Below are 11816 nucleotides of genomic sequence, written 5' to 3'. Positions count from 1 at the left end.
TCCCTGGTGGTCCAGTGGTTAGGACTCAGAGCTTTCATTTCTGGGGCCCAGGTTCAATCCTTGGTCAGGGAACCAAGATCCACAAGTCTCACAGCACAGCCAAAATAAAGTTATTTAAATAAAATAAAATAAGGTGTATATTTACTCCTCGCTGACCTTTATTCCGTCAAAATGATGATATAAAAACTATGCATATACATCAGATATACTTCAATGTTAAAAAATCTACATAGGAGAAAGATTTTTTCCTTAAAAAAGCTGTAAGTAAAGTGTTAGTCACTCAGTTGCGTCTGACTCTTTGCAACCCCATGGACTCTAGTCCACCAGACTCCTCTGTCCAGCGGATTTCCCAGGCAAGAGTACTGGAGTGAGTTGCCATTTCCTTTTCCAGGGCATCTTCCCAACCCAGAGATCAAACCCAGGTCTCCCACACTGCAAGCAGGTTCTCTACTGTTTGAGCCACTAGGGAAGTGGGAAAAAAAAGCAGTAGAACACATATATTTTTTAAAAATTGAAAGTTAAGTGAAAAGTGAGCATGTTTGAATGCCGATGATAAGAAGCCTAGGGAGAAAAAATGATTGACAAGTCACAGAAGGAATGTATTAATCCACAGATATCAATCAAACTGGTTTCGGCATTAATGGGGCCTTGAACGGCAGGGGACCTGCTGAGACAACTAGTGTGAGGTTTCCTGTCTCATGGGTGGACAATCACTGAGAGACCCTGGCCCTAGTGTCCTGGGAGATGCTGGGAAACAGAGGATCCTGGGAAGATCTAGGCCCACAGCAACCCCTGGAGGGAGGGTTGACCCTGACTCGACTAGGCAAGCTGAGCGTGCCTGTCTCTGGGCTTCCCAGGTGGCTCAGACGGTAAAGAACATGCCTGCAATGAGGGAGACCTGGGATTGATCCCTGGTCAAGAAGATCCCCTGGAGAACAAAACGGCAACCCACTCCAGTATCCTTGCCTGGAGAATCCCATGAACAGAGGAGCCTGGGGGGCTATAGTCCATGGGGTCGCAAAGAGTCAGACATGACTGAGTGGCTAACAGGCCAGAGCAAGAGCAGGAAAGTTAGAGAACTAAGGTCTGCCCCAGGAGATTTATTATAAATTCTCAATCAACTGAAAAATAAATTTACAACAAAGAAGTATAGCTTATAAGCCAACAGTTGAGTAAAACAAAAGCACATAAAAATTCCTCAAAAAAAAAAAAAATTCCTCAAAGAATCCAAAAATAGAGCAAGAGGAAAAAACACAAAACACAGCTGAATCAAATAGAAAACAAATAGAAAGTTAGAAGGTTTACCCTAACTATGTCAATGATCATATTCAGTAACAAACTACAGTAAGTTATTCATTCATTTATTCACCAAATATTTATTGAGTACCTATTACCTGTTAATTGCTATAGTCTTATTGAGAACACAATAAAAAGAGTCAGAATCCCAACTCTCAAGAAACTTTGAGTGTAGCAAAAATATTCAATTCAATTTCAATTAAAATACATCATAATATATTCTTTGAAAATAGAGTGGGTCATTTTGGACCTTTCCTTCAAACCATGTACAAAAATGATCTCCAAATGGATCAAAAACCTAAGTATAACAGCTAAACCTATAAAATTCATAGGAGAAAATGTAGAAGAAAATATTCATGCCATTGGATTTGGCAATGGATTCTTAGATCCAACACCAGAAGCATGATGACTGTCAACAAAGAGAGAGAAGCTAGAAGTCACCCAAGTTAGAACCTTTCGTGAATCAAAAGACACTATCAAGAGAGCAAAAAGACAACCTACAGAATGAGAGAAAATATTTGCAAATCACATATCTGATGAGGGAAGTATATCTAGAATATTTAAAGGTTACTTACAACTCAATAATAAAAAGATAAACAATCCAATGAAAAACTGGACAAAGGACTCAAATAGACATTTTTCCAAGGAAGATACACAAAAGTCCAAGAAGCACTGAACCATCATTCATCCTCAGGGAAATGTAAATCAAAACCACAATGAGATACCACCTTGCATCTACCATAATGGTAAAAATAACTAGCAATAATAGAAATAACCAGTGTTGTCAAGAATATGGAGATATTTGAACCCTTATAAATTGCTGATGAAATGTAAAATGGCGCAGCTGCTGTGGAAATCAGCTTGTTGTTTCCTCAAAGAGCTAAAGGTAGAGTTACCATATGACCCAGCAATTCCATCCCTAGGTGTACACCCCAGCAAAATGAAAACATATGTCCGCAAAAATACCTGAACAAGAATGGCTAGAGTAGCATATTCATAATACCCCCCAAAATGAAACGGGCAACTGTCCATCAGCTAACGAATGAATAAGCAGAGTATGGTATACTCAATGGACCATTATCCAGCCGTATAAAGGAATGAAGTGACACGTATACACATCCACTGACATGTACACAACGTGGATGAACCTTGAAGACATCATGCTAAGTGAAAGAAGGCAGACACACAAGATCTCATGTTGTATGGCTCCATTTACATAAAATGCCCAGACATTAAATTCAGAGATAATGAAGTCTGGCATCGACCTATTAACCCCTGTGCATCCTGTCTCTGCTCTCAGTCTGCAGGTCACTCTGTGCCATGCCTGCCACCAAGCCAGCTCAAGAAGGACAAGGTTTTTGAATTGCAAAAGTTTTGCAAACACTCTTTCTGTTGACTACATATTAACTTTTCTGTTCATGCTGCATAAAAGTGGAAAGTTCTGTTGACTTGTACTTGCTATTTTAAAAACCACTCCAGGAAAGTAATCAGGCCATCATGACATTTGAAAAAGTCATAAGAGAAGCTCCTAGGAGGCAAGTTCAATGACCTGGGCTACACTCCTGTGACAGGCACAGTATCACAGCAGGAGGTGTCCCAGAGGAGAGAATGACCCAGGAGAGGCTGGAGTGTGGCTCCCATGAGCTCAGCCTTCCCTGGTGTAAAGAAGGTCCATCTGCATCTCTGGTTTCAGCTCCATGGCCACCCTGAGTGGTCAGGGGGGCAAAGGAGGAAACTGAGACTCAAGGAGTAGGACTGCAAATCCCTGAGCCTCAGCGCAGGACCTCAGCCTCAAGCCCAGCACCTCCCAGTCTCACAGCTCTTTATCCTCCACCTATGGATTCCCACACACCCTACATTGAGGTGCTGGTTGTTCTCACTGTTGGTGGTGCTGAGGGTGGGTGATGGGCCAAGGGAGCCTCAGAACAGTCCTGGTCATCCCAGGAGACCAGACTGTCACAATCCCCCTGCAGGGATGAGCTTCTGTGTCAAGGGCGATGCAGACCTGCTGTCTGTCCCCAGCTCCTCTAAGGTTCAGGTGAAGATTTCAATTTCAGTTGAGAGTGGGGCCAGGGGTGGGGCTGGACTCTCGGCCACCAGCCAGCTTGGTGAGCCGGCCACAGGGTCACCTCCTCCCAAAACACACTTCTGCCCCTCAGGGTCCAAGAGCTACACCTGTGGGCAACAAGCTGTGGGATACCAGTGAGAGGGTAACAGGCAGGAAGGCCAGGGGTCTCCAAATAGAGGAAATAGCCTGCAAGTGTCAGACATTTTTATCTCTCTTAAGCGGCAGGAGGAAACAAACTAGCAATATTTTTTCCTTCTCTATACAAATTTAAAGGGAGGTTTCTCTTAAAATATTGTGTTGCTATAATGACACCCGGGCTTCGCCTGAAGTTAGCTATTCTCGAGTCTAGAAATAACCAATGCCTTTTTCTTATGGAAATGTTTGTCTTAAGCTATGCTAATGTACTATGCCTTTACCCCAAACTCTGTCTCCAAGTCGGTTCAGCCTCTTGGCCCAGAACCTACTTGACAAACCAGTATGGATATTGTTCCCCTAATCTATGTAAATGAAACTATTTGTATGGTGGTCTGCCCTTCTTCAAGATTCAAGTTAATCATTTTATGGCCCAGGATAAACCATTTGGTGCCAAGATTATCCCAAAATGCATCTTATGGGTGAGGGGCCTGGTGCCATTCTGAATTTTAAGACATTCCTTTCTTTCATTAACAGACTGCTAGTGACTATATAACATCCAGCTAAAGACTAGCAGGGGGGTACTCTTTCTGCCCCCTTCTGATGCCTATGTCAGAAGCTTTCTCTATCTCCTTTATACTTCAATAAAACTTTATTACACAAAAGCTCTGAGCGATCAAGCCTCGTCTCTGGCCCCGGATTGAATTCTTCTCCTCCGGGGGCCAAGAATCCTGGTGTATTCGCGTGATTCAACAACAACCTTTCACCAGCTCACCCTACCTCCATGAGCTTGATCATGTTCCTCTCTCTGCTGAAATCCCTTTTTGGCTCTCTCCTGATCCATCATCCCATCTCAGCTCAGGGACCACCTCTTCCAGGAAGCCTTCCAAGAACTAACTGCCCTCCATGCCTCTTTCAGTCTCCCGTCTAGGCCTCATCTTGCTGCCATTGCTCATGGCTGTAATCAGGGCTCTGCATTTCCATCTCTCGAAAAATGGGGCCACTTCCTCCCAAATGGGGCCCAGGCTGCCCGTCCTTCATATGGTGTTGACTGAATATTTGTTCAAAGATGAAGTCTATAGAGAATAAAGGAGCTTATCTCCGGGGCTGATTTTTCCTTTCTGAACTTCCTGATGTTCAAGCTGGTTTTAGAAAAGGCAGAGGAACCAGAGATCAAATCGCCAACATCTGCTGGATCATCGAAAAAGCAAGAGAGTTCCAGAAAAACATCTATTTCTGCTTTATTGACTATGCCAAAGCCTTTGACTGTGTGGATCACAATAAACTGTGGAAAATTCTGAAAGAGATGGGAATACCAGACCACCTGACCTGCCTCTTGAGAAACCTGTATGCAGGTCAGGAAGCAACAGTTAGAACTGGACATGAAACAACAGACTGGTTCCAAATAGGAAAAGGAGTACGTCAAGGCTGTATATTATCCCCCTGCTTATTTAACTTATATGTAGAGTACATCATGAGAAACACTGGACTGGACGAAACACAAGCTGGAATCAAGATTGCCAGGAGAAATATCAATAACCTCAGATATGCAGATGACACCACCCTTATGGCAGAAAGTGAAGAGGAACTAAAAAGCCTCTTGATGAAAGTGAAAGAGGAGAGTGAAAAAGTTGGCTTAAAGCTCAACATTCAGAAAACAAAGATCATGGCATCCAGTCCCATCACTTCATGGGAAATAGATGGCAAAACAGTGGAAACAGTGTCAGACTTTATTTTTCTGGGCTCCAAAATCACTGCAGATGGGGACTGCAGCCATGAAATTAAAAGACTCTTACTCGTTGGAAGGAAAGTTATGACCAACCTAGATAGCATATTCAAAAGCAGAGACATTACTTTGCCAACAAAGGTCCATCTAGTCAAGGCTATGGTTTTTCCCGTGGTCATGTATGGATGTGAGAGTTGGACTGTGAAGAAGGCTGAGCGCCCAAGAATTGATGCTTTTGAACTGTGGTGTTGGAGAAGACTCTTGAGAGTCCCTTGGACTGCAAGGAGATCCAACCAGTCCATTCTGAAGATCAGCCCTGGGATTCTTTGGAAGGAATGATGCTAAAGGTGAAACTCCAGTACTTTGGCCACCTCATGTGAAGAGTTGACTCATTGGAAAAGACTCTGATGCTGGGAGGGATTGGGGGCAGGAGGAGAAGGGGACAACAGAGGATGAGATGGCTGGATGGCATCACTGACTCGATGGATGTGAGTCTGGGTGAACTCTGGGAGTTGGTGATGGACAGGGAGGCCTGGCATTCTGCAATTCATGGGGTTGCAAAGAGTCAGACACAACTGAGCGACTGAACTGAACTGAACTGAACTGAACAACCTTCATATTGCATCATGTTGTTCAATCACTCAGTCACGTTGACTGTTTGTGACCCCATGGACTGCAACACACCAGACCTCCCTGTCCTTCACTATCTCCCAGATTTTGCTCACATTCATGTCCATTGAGTGATTAATGCCATCCAGCCATCTCATCCTCTGTTGCCTGCTTCTCCTCCTGCCCTCACTCTTTCCCAGCATCAGGTCCTTTTCCAGTGAGTCGGATCTTCGCATCAAGTGGCCAAGGTATTGGAGCTTCAGCTTCATCATCAGTCCTTCCAATGAATATTCAGGACTGATTTCCTTTAGGATGGACTGGTCTGATCTCCTTGCAGTCCAAGGGACTCTCAAGTCTTCAATGTCCTGTCAACTCAGAAGTCTGTGGTTGTAGGGCCCTGGCTGTCCAGGACATACTGTTTTGTGTGAATTCTCTGTGTCAGTCCCCACTGGCCCCAAGATCCCCCAGGAAACAGCTGTGTATCCTCTTTCTTGCATCCCCAGCAGGTAGCTCAAGTGCCAAGAGATGGTAGATTTTTGGTTGATGTCTTGGTGTATGAGTGAATGAACAAATGAATGAATGTTAAAAAGTTAGAAATTGATAAATATTTTAACCAAGTTGAGATGTTCAAAAAGCAAATTACTAAGCAAATGGACAGATAGAGAGCTGTCTGTTCTCTGCCTGTGATTGATAAGGATCAAACATTACAGATGAAGATTTCTTGGAGGCTGAATTTCAGTTGATTCTCCCATTCATAGACCAGAGACCTCAAGTATAGAAAAGTCCAGGACTGCCCACGGTCATCTGGAAAACCAGAGCTTACGCTCTAGAGAGGACACCAAGCCAATGTATTATATCCTTTCAGATGGGCAGGGTAGAGAGTGGTGAGACTGAGGTGGTGAGGACAGAGGTGGGGCCTCTCTAAGGTGGTGACCTTAGAGCAGAGAATGAGTGAAGTGAGGGAGTGTGCCAGCGAAGGGGCTGCAAAAAGCCCATTCAAGCAGCTGACTGCAAGTGCAAATGTCCTGAGGCAGAAAATAGCTTTCTAAAATCTAGAACAGCAGGAAAACCAGAGTTGTTGCAGCAGAGGGTGGGCAAGGATGGTCATAGGAGAGGTCAGAAAGTTGGCAAGAACAGATCATATGGGGCACTGATGAATATTTTTCTCCAAGAGCTGGGGGCCATCAGGGGTCTCCAGTAGGAAGTGAAAGAACCTGAGTTTCCCTTTAAAAGGGTGACAGTGGCTGACTCAGTGGATCCAAGGGTCAGCTTACTAACACAGATTCTGTGTCCCCCAAGCCCTGCCAAGTCAGAATCACTAGGCAGGATACAGCCTCAGGTCCACCAGGGGGATAAAACCAGCTGCCTTCCGGGGGTCTGCCCTGAGCCAGGTCTTGGGCAGTCTCATGATCACTGTGATTTCCTACAACCCTGGGATGTGTTAAAGAACCCACCTGCCAATGCAGGAGACGTTAGAGACACGGGTTCTATCCCTGGGTCAAGAAGATCCCCTGCAGAAGGGCATGGCAATCCACTCCAATATTCTTGCCTGGAGAATCCCAAGGAGAGAGAAGCCTTGCAGAGCTGGACATGACTGAAGCGACTTAGCACACACGCTCTGGGACGAGGGATTCTCACACAACCCCACAGAGAGGAGGGAGCGGCCCAGAGAGGTTGGGTGACCTGAGGAAGGTGGCGGGGCCCCAATGCAGCAGTGGAGCCTGAAGCTGAGCCCAGGTCTCCAGGACCCCCTGCACAGGAGGTTCTTCCTGCACCTGCTCCCCGTTGGGAACTCCCTGCAAGTTCAAGACCAGGGATGAGAAACGGGGCTCAGATGGGCTAAGTCAGGCTCTGGGATAAGGGTATCTGAGGAGGAAGGGCTCTGAGGGTGTCTGATGAGACTGAAGCTCTGTGTGTGAGCCTAGGAGGCAGCGGAGGGGCGGGGGCAGGGAGGAGCGGCAGGGAAGAGGAGGATGGGGGCTTGAGTGCCACCTAGAGACGGCAGAGGGGACAAGCTAAAGAAGACCCAGATGCCTTGAGACCTGTGACGTCTCTGGATTCCAGGGACTGGTGTGCAGGAAGCCGGATCCCCACGCCGGGTTGGGGAAAGAGAACATGCACGCACGGGGAGGTCAGGGCACTCCAGCAGGTGCACAAGGTACCTGGCCTCTGTCAGACAGCCGTCTGCTCCATGATCCTCTCATCTGGTCAGGACTCGCCTCCCCCCGCAAGACTCTGGGCTCAGTACTGACTCCAGCACTACCAGCTGCTGGGCCTCGGGCAGCTCCCTGAGCTTCCTGAGCCTCTGTTTCCATCTCGGTCGAGTGGGAACCTGTAAACTGCCCCTCCCCCCAGGTGGGACTGCGTGGTGCTGAAAGGGGGGCGGGATCTTGAGGCATTTGCACAGGGATTGGCACAGAGCACATGCTCCGTGGCTCACTGATCACGGTGACTGCAGTCATTGTCACCATCCTTTCCTGCCCCAGCTTCCATACCAAGGACCCCAGAGGATGGAGGCCCCTCGGGAATGGCTGCTGGCCACTGTGCTCGTGGCTGTGGCTCACAGTCTGACCCTGATTAACCAAGGCACGTTGATCTCATCCACTCTAGTCACCAGGACCCCTAAGCCTGGGCCAGCCCTGCCTCCATCAGGGGAGGATGTAGAACACATCAGGTGGTGGAGGAGCCCAGCTGGAAACCTGCAAGTAGCTAGTCTCCCAGGTTGGGGTGCTGGGGGCGGAGGGGTGATCCTGGAGGGAGAAAGGCCCAGCTCAGCTGCAGGATGGCAGGGTCCAGGGGCTGTGCCAGAAGACGTCAGGGCTGGAGCCCCTGCAGGTGAGCGCAAGGACACATCCCAGGCCCTGGGGAGGAAGAAGTGGACCTTGACCTGGAACCAGAACCCCTGGAAGTGGGCAGCAGGGGCCCCTCCCTGTCCTGGGCCTGAGGTCCAGTGGGCTCGGTCACAGGCACAGAGCCCGCTCCTGGGCCTTTTGACGAGTCTAAAGCAGAGGGGCCCAGGGGTGGGGAGGTCTGGGCGCTTGACCTCGGGGCCCAGGCAGCAGCAGGGCATGGAGTCAGATGGATCAGGGCAGAGACACACAGGAAGAAGTGCAGTCCAAGGAAGGTGGTTTACTGCTGTCGAAGGAGCCTCCTCGTGACTAGGACGCAGACTCCCTGTGCATGTAGAGCCCCCAGCATCATCACTGTCACCTTCCCAGAGGTGAGCAGGTGGGGACAGGCAGGGTGGATCCTCAGTGCCCAGGGACCAGGCTGCACCCAGGGACCTGGGCATCCTGCTCCTTAGGGAGGGCACCCACAGCTCAGAGCGGAGCTCTAGGCTTGATTGGGGTTGGTGACTTTCCCCAAGAAGGTGATGCTCTGTGTGTCTTTGAGAACTACGGCAATCAGGAAGGGCCTGTTGAAATGCACAGTAGTTCTAAATGCAGACTTGAAGGAAAGTTCTACTCCCGTGGCAGCAGCTCTTCCATGCCCACCTCGTCCACGTCCAGCACAGCGCTGTGGACCATCTGTGGGGACAGCAGAGTATTACGGATTGGAGACGGGGTGGGCGGAGGTGCGCAGTCGCCTGAGCGCCTCTAAGGGGACTGCTATTCATCCACCTTCTGCCACTGGCCTGTCACTATGCTGTCTACCTTTCAACTTTGTTTTTCCCAACAAACCTGTCAGCTGGTTCACATATACACGACCCACGGCTGTGCAGAGTGCAGTCAAAGGCTGTAAGTCCTGCGCCCAGGGTCAGAGAAGCAAAGAGCAGGGGCTCCCTGATCTGAATCCCCTCCGTCTGAGTCCAGAGACTCTGCTGTCCCCAAACACTCCCTAGTGTAAGGGGAGGGGCAGATAGAGGCATTTTTCTTTCCGGGAACTGTCCACAATCCCTCTATGTCAAAGCAGCAGATGGGCAAGCACTGCTTTCTGCTTCTCTCCTGCCCCAGCTGACATGTCCCTCAGCCACCTTGCCTAGGATTGGCTTCCCATCCCTGGACCACAAAGCCCCATAGCATCTGTGTCTGCTTTATCAGGTCCCCTGGCAGGTGGGTGCAGGGGAGACTGCAGGGCTGTCCAGCACCCGCCCCCCTCATTCACTCTGATTCCTCTGCTTCTCGGATCGCAGTACCAGGACCTCTGGTGTTCTTCTCTCCTGCTCTTAGTGTATACTGATCATGATGGCCCTGAGCCACTGTTAGTACCTATTACCTCTTACCTGCTCTGCTGAGCACTGCACAGGAGCGAAGAACTATCATGTCTTTTAAAAATGACAAGATTCAGGACTAAGGGCTTTAATAATTTATCCCATAGGCAGTAAAAGGTGCTGCAAGGGATGGGGGTTTACAGCTGATTCCACCTCAGGCACATTCCCAAGACTGATGTCTATCCCAAAATTCATTACAAAGAAGGTAGAACTAGCCCCCAAGATGGTTATAACCCAGCTCCCCTGGGCTTGAGGGTTGCAGGCAGGGTAACTGAGTAATGCCCAGCATATTAAAAAGCAAAGACATCATTTTACCGACAAAGGTCTGTGTAGCCAAAGCTATGATTTTTCCAGTAGTCATGTACAGGTGTCGTTGAACCATAAAGAACGCTGAGTGCTGAAGAATTTATGCTTTTGAACTGTGGTATTAGAGAAGACTCTTGAGAGTCCCCTGGATTGCAAGGAGATCAAACTCATCAATCCTAAAGGTAATCAGTCCTGAATATTCATTGGAAGGACTGATGCTGAAGCTGAAGCTCTTATATTTTGGCCACCTGATGCGAAGAACTGACTCATTGGAAAAGACCCTGATGCTGGGAAAGATTGAAGGTGGGAGGATAAGGGGACGACAGAGGATGAGATGGTTGGATGACATTACCGACTCAATGGACATGAGTTTGAGTAAACTCTGGGAGTTGGTGATGGACAGGGAGGCCTGGCATGCTGCAGTCCATGGGGGTCTCAAAGAGATGGACACGACTGAGTGACTAAACTGAACTGAACTGATCTGAGTAATGAGCAATGTAGTTGTTTTGCAAATTCAAGATTACCCAAAGGTCTGCCTTGCTGTCACCTTTCAAGCTCCCATGTGGAAGATGAAATGTTCAAAGTTTAAAAAACTCACCTGGGAAACTTCTAAGTCCATGACATCTGTGATTCCTGACAGGTCAGCCTCAGAGGTGAAGACGTTCTGGATGCCCAGCTCAGAAAGAAAGTGTTGCAGATTATAGTCGCTGGAGATGGAAAACTTTGGCAGGTAGATGGTATCTATCAACCTAGGAGGTGAGAAAATAAACCTGATGGCTTACTCAACTTAGTGCTCACCGTTCTCCCACATCTCAGCTAGGTCTTCCTGGGTTTCGTCTCCATCCACCCCATTCTCCCTGGAATAAGCACTCCTTTCCTCAGTTTCCAGATTCCTCAGGCTAACTCTGTTTAATTCCTTCATTATACATTCCTGTGTGCAGCTTTCTCACCTTCAGGGCAGCGTGCCAAGGCAGGGGCTGTGGGCTTGCCCCCGCCTGGCCCTGCTTCTCCCCTGCAAGCCTGCAGGGCTCAGGAATCACCCTTGTCCAACACGGATTCCACAGCTGCTGGGAGACGGTGCTGGGGGGAGGGGGAGGAGGGAGCACCAGGAGGGGTGTACCAGGGTCACCAGGAAGGCTTCTTGCAGGAGGTGGCATCCCAGTTTGAGTCCCTGGGGAGGGGAAGGAGTGGGCTGGTTGAAGAGGAGGCCATGAGGCAGGTGGAGGCACTTACAGGAAAGAGGGGCTGCTGCAAGGTGGTGAGGGGCTTGGCAGGGACAACAGTGGGACATGAAGGGCTTGGGGCTGCATTCAAGGGTTTGGGGGGCCTGAATCATCCAATTCAGAGTCTCTGTCTTGCCTTCCCAGTGAGCTCCTTGCGGGCAGGGCTGCTGCATCTGAAGCAGAGCCGCCAGCAGTTTCTTGGGGTAAGAGATGCTGTCTCCCACCCCAGATTCTCTCTCTTATTTT

At 48.6% G+C, this 11816-nt stretch overlaps 1 non-coding gene and 1 pseudogene across 1 annotated transcript; one reads left to right on the top strand and one right to left on the bottom strand.

Moving 5' to 3' along the window:
- On the top strand, positions 1-72 carry TRNAE-UUC (transfer RNA glutamic acid (anticodon UUC)). The gene has a single exon. It is a non-coding gene; the product is annotated as a tRNA-Glu (tRNA).
- An 8712-nt stretch (positions 73-8784) lies between these two features.
- The window catches only part of LOC112443192 (serpin A3-8-like), a 3305-nt pseudogene continuing 273 nt past the window's right edge, over positions 8785-11816 (bottom strand).

The sequence above is a fragment of the Bos taurus genome, chromosome 21, assembly GCF_002263795.3.
Source record: "Bos taurus isolate L1 Dominette 01449 registration number 42190680 breed Hereford chromosome 21, ARS-UCD2.0, whole genome shotgun sequence".
Taxonomy (NCBI): domain Eukaryota; kingdom Metazoa; phylum Chordata; class Mammalia; order Artiodactyla; family Bovidae; genus Bos; species Bos taurus.
This window is presented reverse-complemented; position numbering and strand designations above follow the sequence as displayed.